The sequence below is a fragment of the Dreissena polymorpha genome, chromosome 5, assembly GCF_020536995.1.
Source record: "Dreissena polymorpha isolate Duluth1 chromosome 5, UMN_Dpol_1.0, whole genome shotgun sequence".
Taxonomy (NCBI): Eukaryota; Metazoa; Mollusca; class Bivalvia; order Myida; family Dreissenidae; genus Dreissena; species Dreissena polymorpha.
In genome coordinates this window covers 106,860,076-106,872,972 of record NC_068359.1, presented here as the reverse complement: position 1 = coordinate 106,872,972, position 12,897 = coordinate 106,860,076, and positions in this window count along the sequence as shown.

Here is a 12,897-nt window from a genome sequence, read left to right as displayed (position 1 = left end):
ATTTTCAATAATAGGCTTATTGTGTCGTCAATACTTTTAAAAAGTATCTTGATAACGGCAAAACTTCGGAAAATATAAATTTATTGTATGATTTAAAGTGATATTATGGTCATCTAGCAGTTAATAGGTGTCTTTCGCAACCGTTGTTTATTTTTGGTGTTTTCACTTCATATACACTTATATTTGTTAATGCAGCATCAACATACTAAAACAATATCCCGGAAAGAGAAAAATAATGCATTTGAATATCAACCGCACTTTCGTTTGACAACTGATCATACATGTACGATGTGAACCTAAATTTAGTTTTAGTGCAGATTCGTTCATACGACACAAAGTCACAATTTTGTTTAACGGATCATTTCGGCTTAGAGGACTGGGTGAGTCACGTAAGAATATCGAATATAAAATATATTTTTATAAACAACTGGTAGCAAGATGAGTTGCAGATAATTGGTCAGTAACCACATTTTAACTAACTCTTTTGACCTGTTAATTCTTTTCAGCTCAATTCAACAGTGAACAATAATATCACTTTAAAAATAATACACGTACCTAAACATTTAGTCAATTACGCAGTATGTCCACATCTATAACTATTTATAAGAAGCAAAATCTAGGAAATGTGTGATTCAACTTGCAATTTCGCATCCGAATTATTGTATTTTATTTGCATATTGTAAATGTAAGTCTACCGAAACGATATGCATCACAAACTACTAAAGAAAATACGCTACAAATACAAACGTTACCCGCGAATACTTATACTTTCAACTATTAAAACTGGCGTTTCCCTATAATTTTGATTATAAAGCATTAAAGAGGGTGACCGTGTTCAGTTAAGGCAGTGGTAAAGAAAATTTACTTTCACACAACTGTTCAAACACAGTTTGGTTATTAAAAATGAACTACATTCTAAACATTGTATCGACGGGCTAAGGCCCTTGTCACAATACTGATAGATGTCAGTCACTTGTCAACTCTTGACATGACTGCAATAACTTTTAATACGTCAAACTGTAACACAGTTTCTATAATTACTCTATCAAACTATAGGCTATCTGACTGGATGGTTCCTGACTGTTTGCGATTCGTAAATAGTATAAAATGTTTGAAAAACAGTTGTTTAAATAAATCAAACTCGCTTGTCTGAATGATATTCTTGATTGAACACATATGATTCTTTATCAAATATTATGTTTCCTATTAATAACAGCAGTTTACAATGACGCCGTTTAATTTTCAACAAGATGTTCACATAGTTCTAACATAGATCAATATGATAATTGCTTTGACTTTAATATCAAATGGAGCATTAATAATATAATGTTCTACGTGATTGTAACACTTATCCATTCACATAAATGTGAAGTGAAGAAATAACAATGTAAGCAATACTTTGTATTATGCATCGTTTTATTTTAGCATACACATACACAAGTCACACTTTTTTATTGGATCATAATTGCTTTATTTATCACACAATCTTTTTTAAACATCTCATACACATACAATCTTTATTGGACAGTATTTGGATATGATTTGCACTTAAAGCACAGCGGCAAAAGCAGCAAATATGTCAGCATTGTAAATCTACTAAATGTCAGAATAGTGAAACTCAAGACCCGTAATCAGAAGAAATAGATCTACCATCTTTTTACCGACCGTTAGTCTGTTATGTAACTGGAGTGAACATTTCCTGAACAATGCAGGACAAAACATAAAACACAACACTTAAAACTTTTGAACTTGGAACAAAGGAAACAATGGAAATATGTGGCGTTAATTCAAACATCGGGCGTTTAAGAATGTCATGACAACTTAAAGCAATACACGGACGATTGCTCTTGAGTTATCAAATAACAAATACAGATTTACCATATGGTGGTATGTACGTATGTAACAGTAACGTCAGCTGATTTATTTGGTGTGTTTGATGTCAATTAAATATGATATAAACCGATGGGGTGTTTGTTGTTAAACATACCCCTGCAAATTCTAGAATTAAAAAACGATCTTTTTATAAAACAGCGGGCTATCGTACCATTTTAGCCCATGATCTTACTGAAGTACGACAATCGTTAATCTGTGGATAAATTTATTTTCCTCCATACGGTCTTCGAAGCATTTATAGTGTTTTCCAATACTGTGAAACCATTTATTTTCGACAGCACAACATTTCGTCAATTTTTAAAAAATGACTTTTTCGTCAGCACTTAAATTCGCCAATTTCTGATTTTGAAGTTACAAAAAAAATGCTTAAGTCAATATCCGCTTTGTGTGTAATACATATCCGCGATAAATCGAGGTTGCGACAAATCGTGGTGTGGAATGGGGGTACAAACCGGATTTATCTTGATTTACGAAACAGACGATGAATGTGTGCGTGGATTTCGATGCCTCATGTCTAAGTTACTAAAGTTCAAACATTGTTGTTCAATTTATTTATTTTTTCAAACATGGGACATAATTGTTCGTTAGGATCTTAAATTCGTCGATCGGTCGACTGACGTAATACACGAACATGTATGCCTGACGATTAATAATGGTTTGACAGTATTTTGTTTCCAAAAACACAACACCAGAGTTCTCATTTGTTCGCAATGTTAACAATGAACACTGTTTGCAAATTTTGTATTTAAAGCGTACGATTGCAGATGAGGAAATTATAATTGCTCAAGCTTTGTGAAAACAATATTTTTTTGCGAATTAAATTATAACAACACGTCATTTGTAAGAGGTTGATTGTTATCTGCTTTCTTGTAACAGAAGGTTAATTTTGTGTTTTGGTTCCGCATATACTTCATAACTTTCATGTGCATATCAAAAATGATATTACGTTTCATGGATTAGAGTACGAAAGCTTAAACTGTAAGTTCGCTTCCTTCAGGAAGTTATCCATGATATTGTCATTGTTTATTTTGTCTTATGATTGTTACAGTTTATTATGACATTTCAAAACAATTTCAACACATATAAATCTATAAGATCTCCCAAACTATATGTAACATTTTCACTGCAAAACAAAACGCCTGTATAAGCCATAATTATATTTATATATATGTAATGCAATGTACTTTGTCTTGTCCTTTTGATCGTCAAGGGAATCTTACTATTCATATCAGGTTGATTTGTATATACGGTTCTCTTTACAAACACACAACTGGACGGATCTGTATTTACTATATAGCTCTCGTGCTGAATGTAGGATAAACGTGACTGTGGTATTAAACTTGTGCTCACTACCGTTTTTTCGTTGCTTGTTTTCACTGTGTTTCACTATAACCCAATTTACGGCGATTTTTAATTTTGGCATGAAAGGTAATGATAACAACGTATTTCTGCAGTTTGAGTAAATAAAGTTTAGCTGCCCCCTTTTAGCATGCTTTAAATTAAGCGGACATGCAGACTATCAGCAATAAAGTGACTTATGTAGTGAACTTTTAATTTTGAACATTTGAACACAATAACTGGTAATTCGTTGTTTGTTAATACCGTATTAACTATTAAACGAATGAACCAAGCACGCTCTTCTATGTTTTTTCGAGACCGATTGCGAACAATTTTTTTATTTGAAAAGTTAATTTTGTCCACCATCGCAAATATTAATGGCTTTCTCATTCGTTTATAATTCTGCTTATTTATTCTACATTTATAAACCTAGTCAATATGTGAGATTTGATATACAAAATACTCAGCAGGTTTGTTCAGCATAAAATGAATTCCATGGTGACCATTAGTTATAAATATTCCACAAGGCGTCGCTTTCGTCCTATAGATACGACGTATGATCATGTTTGCGTATTTTATATTATTGATAAAATATACTTATGTGAGCACACATTTTGTAAGTAACATTTTGACTGCAAAGTCGATAAAGAAGACGCCAATTGTACATTAATTTAAGATTGCCATTGCCTCCTCTGTTTATGTAATTCCAACTTTAGTATGATTTAAGAGAGGAAAATATTCAAATGTATTTAACTAATACTATCTGCTTGATATATATCCCCTTTTCTAACCCCACGACGCATCGTAAAAATAAGTTTATATTAATAGCAGCACAAAATCAATGTGTAAGATTTACATTGGCGTTTTGTGATAATGCGTTACATATAGCAATACAAAGTGCAATCGTTTGTGGAAATCAAACCACCAGACGATGTTTATTTAGGAGTCACTGCGAATTGTAATTATATTTTATGTTATTTGTTCTAGGATTCGGTCAAAACAGAATCAATTTCGTTACTTGTATGTGGCCTTACATGATAGCCAGATACACGTAAGGAAAGTATCTACTGCAAATGTAACTATGTAAAAAATCAAATACCAAGTGAGGTTTTTTATTTGCAAACATATCCAAAGCGGTCCGATAGTAAATAGTTATTAATCGCGGAAACGTTCAATTCTAGCCCCTCCATCTTCATATCTTGACATAGTAAACATTCGAACAAACCAATCGTGATAATACTTTGTGCTGATCCCAAGCTTAGACTATTTACACATCTAACATATTGCGTTCACAGTTGAAACTCGTAACACTGTTTCTTAATCACGGAAACAAAGACGACGACCAAACGCAGTATGACTGTCTAACTCCTTTGTTGAAGTAATACGTTACATATGTTGTTGTGCGAAAAACATAAGTACCTTAATAGTCACGATTATTTTCGAAAATAGACATACTTATTCGGCCCTGATAAAACAATATTACAATCGTTAATTTTTCAATACCATACTGTGTTGAATAGATATACTAAATGCAGAAAGACGGAAGATGTTAACAAAATCCGTAATAAAACATAACACCAAAATACAACTTAAGGATGTATTTTGATAGGTGTTTATACGTTTTCGTAATCCGCCACTAATGCTCTTAAACAATTTCCCTATAATCCGGCTTTTCGCTCCATGTTAGCGCTTTTTTAATGGTCCGCGAGCTTAAATGCCTTTTTTTAATTTTCTTCACAATGGCCGTTTGCCTTCTTTGGAGAAATAGTACATATTTGAAAGAATGAATGCCTGTATGTATGAATCTGTATGACAACAACGGGTAATTAAATCATACATGTGCGACCATTGTCTATACGTGGCTGTAACGATAGCTAACGGGAATCGTTTACACATATGCTTAATTATTTACGTAAATTGGAAATGTTACTTATATTTTAAGCATGTTTTTCTTGGAAAATACATGATATGCATATCTATAATTTAACTAATATAACTCAGCAAGAAGCTATGCGATGAAACAACACAAACAGGTTTGAATAAAACATCTAATATACCTGCTGACTATAATCAGGACATATTAAACATGCTTTATGTTACAGCTAAGCGCTGGATAGTATTACGTCGCCAACGAATACATTTTACTGTTGCTGACGAACGAAGGTCATCTCGTGCGGATAGTGTTATGTTTCGTTTCATGATAATATGTTATTCGTTATTGGCTGTAAAATTCTAAAGATTGACATACACAACCAATATGTTTAATTTCCCATGTGTTCTTCATATTGCCACTTCTTCCCGAGTTGGACAACGCTACACTTTATGGTAAATTGTAACATTATATGTCTCTTAAGCTTTACTTATATCAAAGACGAGATGTATTTCCTACAACGATTGAAAAGCTAAATGGTGTTATTATTGCAGCTATCAAAATTGAGTTGCGATGCCATGAGGTTTTTTTGTATGTATTATTATTAAATATCTGGGCCAAGTGTGATATGCTCTTTTCCTCAATGTTTGGGTATTGTTTCCTTGCGATGAATGCCATAATAAGGCTTCTTCCTCGTCAAATTCATTTGAAATAGAAAAGACCATGCTCCCCGTTCCTGTTTGAAGGATAAATATTACTCTTACGCATCCCCGTTCCGTTATGATAACCATACATACCGAAAGACTGCAGATTTAAAAGTTGAAACTCGACTTTGGAAGTATCGTTGTAAGTTCACCTTACTGTAGTAGTGTTGTCGCATTATCACCATCGTTCCGTCGAGTATTGACTTTAAAGTCAATAAATCCATCGACAAATGCACTAACGGGATGACGTAGAATATGGTTTTAGTACCTCCTCACAAAATCCATTACATTTATTATACTGATCTGTTTGAATGTCGCTAAGCCCATCAATTGATTAAACCAACCGTATAATTTGCTCAACACGCCATTAATACACATTGTTTGCAAACGAAGTAGTTCATGAGAATGATTCGAGACAGCGAAATTGTACGTTGCAGATTCTTAGAAAAAAGCGCTCTTGACTCTCGGAAGCTCTTTCATTTATCTAGCATGACCTAATTTTACATGAACGTTATTAAGATGGATTGTTGTTGTTTATTTAGTTGTTTTAAACATAGAACCATTCCCTTTTGGAACGCATAAGTCATTTTAATGATTTTTTGCGAAGCGATTTGTAAATAAAGACACGACCTTTGCATAGGTTTTGTTTCAAAAGAAAGAACTTGATAATAATGCCTTAAATGTTTAAAATTAGAACACGTATGATAATATACATACTTACACACTCATGTGTTAAACGTGTTGGATCTGCAATGACTTTTATTATTTCCAAATTAAACGTTAATGGATGTAAACACACCGGCAAGTGGTGCTTTTTTCGAATATCTTTTTAAAACAATTTTTCTTAAGAATTTCAACTTATTTATAAAAAACAGATGTTTACGCTGCTTATGGCTATGTGAAATACATCAAAATTACTTTACTTAATAGACCTGTGTTCTTGTTCAAAGCTCCCTTGTATACTGCACGGTTATGCTTCACGCAACGTGACATTTTCTCACGATTTGAGACGTGTTCAAGGACTTATCCTTGTTTTTAAAGATATCGGCAAGTGCAACTGCAAGAAAAACTGTCTTTTATGCCGTAAATATTTTTGTAAATGTATTTTAATAATTTGAGCTATTTGAAAAATTAAATTCTTAACGGTGTGTTTAAATTCTGTCAAGCCCGTGTGCAAACCCCTGAAAACCCCGGTTTTTCTGCAAAATTGTATTGAAACATAAAATTAGTTTAGATATTGAAGAATTATACATTTTTTGCAGATTTTAAATAAGTTCGAAAGGACTCATCAAACGATACAGCAAACGATACGTATGTGAAGAATTGAACAAGATCTTAAAATGTATATGTATATGTATATATTCCGGTCGATAGAGGAGAGAGAGATTATGTACTACATATGAAATATTCTTATTAAACATACGAGAAAAAAACGACGCTTTCAACACTGTTGGCGCTATTTGAATGTTATCAAACGAATAGGTATATATGACATTACCACCAATCATGTGCAGAAACTGGTCCGGATTTTTACTTACCAAGGAATGCATTGAAATATTTCGAAATAATGTGAACAAAATGTGTTCATCCATCTGAGACGACATGTCTTGCAAAGCTACCTTCAAGGTTAAAGGACAAAATCATAATTTGAGGTCAAAATTAAAACCACTTCACCTCATTGTCTTAACAGGCCTTCGCAAATCTCTAATTGTCAATTTGATTGACACACTTCGAAATAATTTTGCCAACTGTTATCATATACAAAAAAAAGTGAGTCGTGCACAAGAAAACTATCACCATTGAAAAGAAACAATGCCACATTTAAATATCAAGGGTCATACTTCAGCACTGTATTGTCCTTAGAAGACTTGTGCGTTGTAAAACATCACATTTTATTAACGGATTTTAAATAATTAGGCACACATTTACTTAGTATGACCAAGTGCGTCGTAGCCACGCTGTTGCGGTTTTGGTAATGCATAGATCTGATGTCAATTTTCAATATACAACATTTTTCGTCGTTAAAGTGCCTGACCGCATTTCATATTCAAGCATTTCCAAATTATTGTTATTAATTTGTATTAAAATACGGTTTATTACGCCCAATGCTCTTTTACCTTTATGTCATTGTTATTACCATCGATGATAGCATAAGTTTGGGTTACTTAAGTCCCGTGAGAATCAATCAGATATATGATTACTATGAACATCATATTAAAGATTGCACAGCTAACTACTCCTGGAATGAATATCATATTAAAATTGCGCAAAGCTATCTACTCGTGAAGTGATTGTACAAGACACCAATAGGTTTCAGTTTATCTTATTTTTTTTGTCTCTTCGTCTACACAATTGATTCCAAAAGCATTATTAGAGATCGCCTTACTAATTTTGCAATAATCACGATTCTTAACGGGCATTGTGCAATTTAATGGTTAAACATTTATCTTTCAAGTTTCTTACTTTTTTCACAATTTGCCTTGTGAGTAAAATCACATTAACACAACGATTTTGTGCATATCTCATGGCCGCAAAATTGCCTTACAAATCGTTTAAAAGCGGAGTGGAAACGTGATCTTGAATACCAATCAATGGCCGGAAGTTAATTGCATGAAGATTACAATAAATATTGTATAATCGTTATTTGATTCGCCATGCGAATAAAATTAAGGTTTTAAATAGTTTTTGATATTTCCAGATCATTCCTACCATAAACGATGTATTAAATATTAATATGTTACACAGAAGCAACACTTTCACGCACACCACTCCTTTATATTTAAGAAATACGTTTATACGCAGCAAACAGTGAAGACCGTTCTCTTCGATACTGGCATTTAATTGAAGGCTCCTGTGTGCTCAAAATACTCCCATTAACCCTTCTTATCGAAAATTTCATGTATTGTAAATGCTCAATTGTTAAAAGCGATCGAACTATACATGAAACATATTTACTTTATTCGACTAGCTGTTCGAAGAAAAATAGTCAAATACACAATTTTGTTGAACAATAAATACTTTTAGCTTAGATATAAAACAAAATAATGTATAGTATTGGAAACCGCAAGAACGACACAGATAGTTTAACTCTCAGAACTTTGGCGATATACTTATTGTTCCTCAAATCAATGTTCGCGAAGCCAAACCATCCAGACTATCCGATTATTGACGCGGACGTGCGGAACAAGCAAATGCAGCAGATTATGTTTGATTGATTACTCAATTCTCGTTTACGTCTATTCCACCGTAATCAATTATAAACGATTAGTTTGTATATTATTACCAACAACAAAAACAAATGATCAGGCTAAGTGAGGGCAACATGAACATGAACGCAAAATACTGTTGTTGTTTTTTAAGTTGTCGATTGAGCGATTATTTCACTCTTTATATAACGTGTCGAAAATACGATAAGTATCATTCATTTGAGCTGTCTCTTTTATATTGTAGAAATCCCAGGAGGTATACCGTCACTAATCGTTTTATTAAAAATTGATTAATTGGATTTCCATAGACAGATAACTTTTTTCGTATGAATAAAATAAAAATACTCACTGGTTGAAGTTGGTTGAAGTTGGTAGTAATCTCACTAACACTGAGAAATGATGTAAGCTGTATATTATATGATTAAGACGTATTTCTAGTCAATTTGGAAACCTACAAAATATAATATATAATAGTAAATTCAATTTAAACATTAAACGTTTGAAATATCAATGGTATATCGTAAATATTGCTTAATTACTGGTCCCCACTGAGGTTTTGAAAATGTCATTCGCAAAGAAGTTTCTTTTAAATGCAAAGTTCTATGAAGGTATGGACATGTCTAATTGTCAGAAACTATCCAAATACTACAAAAATTATATCAGGGGATTATATGAGCCAGTTAACATTGACAACGTGTAGACATATGTTATTACGATTGTTATGTAAATTATCCAAGTCTCGGCTGGACTGTTTGGCTCTATTGCATCCTTTGCAAGAAGTATAGTTTAAAAAGACTAAGATATTTCCTATGCATGTGTAGCGAAACTTTTCGGCAGTTCTTAAAACAATCATGTGCTTTGATACCGTCTGCGAGTTATAAACTGTGGAATTAATAAAGCAATATCCATTGATTGACTAGTGTGCTAAAATGCTAACTTATCACTCATCCACCGACAATTCATTCTTAGTACGTTGGTTTTCTTTTTGTTTAGTTTTCCCCGTTTTAGAATTATTTTAATCAACGGCAGTCATTGTTTAAAAATATAAAACATTATATGTCAACATTACATTCGATTCTAATATTCGCTACCAATATTCTGTTTGTGGGACAATTGTCTAATGATAGGATGCTGATCTTCGAATAGAAAGATCCCTGAGTCGAATCCCACTCAGACCAAGAAATGTTTTTGAGAAAAAATAGTCCAATGATTTCATCAATGTAAAAAACACTTTAACGTTTACATTTGTATCTTGTAAGGATATGAGTGTATAACACTATGGTGAGTTGCATACCTCTCTTTAAAGACGTTCAGTGTTGTGTTTACTTGTAATCATTTGATGCATTCAATAAGTAGTCAAGTACATAAATCTTGAGAAATAGAAATACAATACTTCTATAAATGTTCTAAACATGTGAATATCGATCTGAAATTGTATACATATAAGTAAATAAACATAAAATGACAAACGATTGCGATCGAAACCAAACACATATTACCGATGATATGTCGATGATAACTAAAGGTCTCAGATAATCACGGTGGCAAAGCATATAAAAAATATATAAACTTTGAGTAAAGCTTTAATACTTACAATTCATGCACATTGTATTCACAATCAAAATATATGTATCCGCTTATAATTTCAATTTCGGGAGACACATTACTTCTGTCTTGAACATGGTATAAATTGATTGGCTGTGATTTTGGGCTCTTATATGAGAAAAATTAATGCGATAAAAACAAATTAACTCCCTGGGAAACTTAACTATATTTTTCGAGACAATTTTTCAAGATGCAAACTTTTTTTAGACATATAGACATTTACATTAATAGTGTGTCTCTGTTACAACATTGCTTCAATAAAGTTACGTGTCAACATCGCCAAGGACTAAGAAGGTTTCAAAATGTTAATTTGCTAGGAAGATAATGTCATCGAGTTACAATGATCCAATCGTGTCATCCACATAGTAAAATAGTGCTCTTAATTAAAAGCAGTAGGAATGTTCTGCTTAATTAACATATAACATTTGAAGTCTGTATGTGAATAAAATGACCAATACCGTTCATACACGCTTGTCCTACGTTTCTTGAAAAACATGTTTAAGTATCTTTAAAAAAAATAGGAAAGCCAAAATAGCCGTTCGTAACTTAGAACTTAGTAACGATTTAAACTGTTTTGTTTTGCCATTTTGCCATTAATACGATTTAAATTATATTTACGTCTAATTAGCATTATTATAAGATAGAATATAATAACCACTTAAATTGGTGTAAACTTGTATTAACATCCACAACAAACCCGACGCGAAAGACTTGACCAGACTAGCGATACCCAACCCCTTCGACACCAAATTGCTACCAGATGCAGCGTTAAAACAAAGATCGGGTGTTAGCGGATTATTTACGTTCCATAAATTATAAAATAGTTTTTTTCAATGAGATCGTTTATGGCATGTCGCATTTATAACTTTGATATGCGGTTTATGATATATCACGCATCGTTCAAGCAACAATTAACTCGCGTTGCATAGTGTTAATAAGCATATATTTAATGCAATTTAAACGTGCATGTGATTTAATTAATATTCTATTAAGATCGGACATAAAAACTGCAGACAAAAATGGAGTTATTTAAAACAATACGTTAAATCTACGTGCCATAGTATGCAAAGAGCTAAGATAAATAGCCCACAATAAATGGACAAATATGTTTTCACAAAATTTAATTTAAGCACCATGTTCATTGTTGGCGATCATATAAACAAAAAAGTCACATTATTTCCAGCACTAGTTATAAAACTGTCAACACTTCGGTTAATCTATATGACCAAATGTCGTGATGAAAATTATTTGCCCAATAACCTGCTATATAATACACCGGGACACCGTATATTAAAATAAAGAGTAACGTTATACTGTTACCCAATTACAGTTAGCCTAAGAATTAACTGCAAAGAGTGGTCACGTGAGGTATAGAACAAAACAAAACAAAACATAAACTAATTTTGATCGCGTGCATATCAGCACAAACTTCCTTGCTGCAGTTCATAGTATTTCTAAATATAAATTTCTAAGCATATATATACTGTCTGATCTTTTTGTAATATATCAGGCAAGGCTTAGAATAATATAACGGCGAGGCTTGCCGAGCCTTTATTTTATTCGTGCCGAGCCTGTTATATTTCAAAAAGATCAGGCAGTAACCTGTTTTACTGTTTATCATACCTCTACGTCCCCGGTTTTTAAGAAAAATTAGGAAAACATCGCTAAAAAAAGCTGCAGTTTTAGCGGGAAAAAATATGACTTTTGTCGTTTGACGTGTTAATAATGACGTCATGAGCACGCGCGCTTAATATTTGTTAAACATGTGTTTTGCTATTTGTATGCATTTTGTGTTTAAAATATATATCATCTTGGTATCACATTGTTTGTTGTGTGGAATCTGATTCGATTTAACTAAAATGATAACTTTGTAGTTGATTCCGATATGACCATCCTCCACACATGTAAATGCGGTGGTATGATAAATGCATGTATTACTAAAACACAATACTGTATACGACGATGTAACATCTGAGTTATCTGCATCGTCTTATTAACAGTTCTTATTCTCAAACTAAATGTGCCATCGAATTAAAGTCAGGAAGGAGATAAACAAAGAAAGACTTGAAGACAAAATAGTTTCGTGACCTAACTCTCATGTGTATCCGAGTCGACATCTTATTCAACGCAAAGGCTATTTTCCACTCTAACTCTAAAAGCCCCTCTTTATGAAACGCTATACTCCATTGTATCACTTAGACTCGTCCAATTATATAAACCGCTTGTTTTCCTCGCAGTCATTCCTTTTCGAGCTGACCAGTAAAGCGAGTAAGTCACTGCT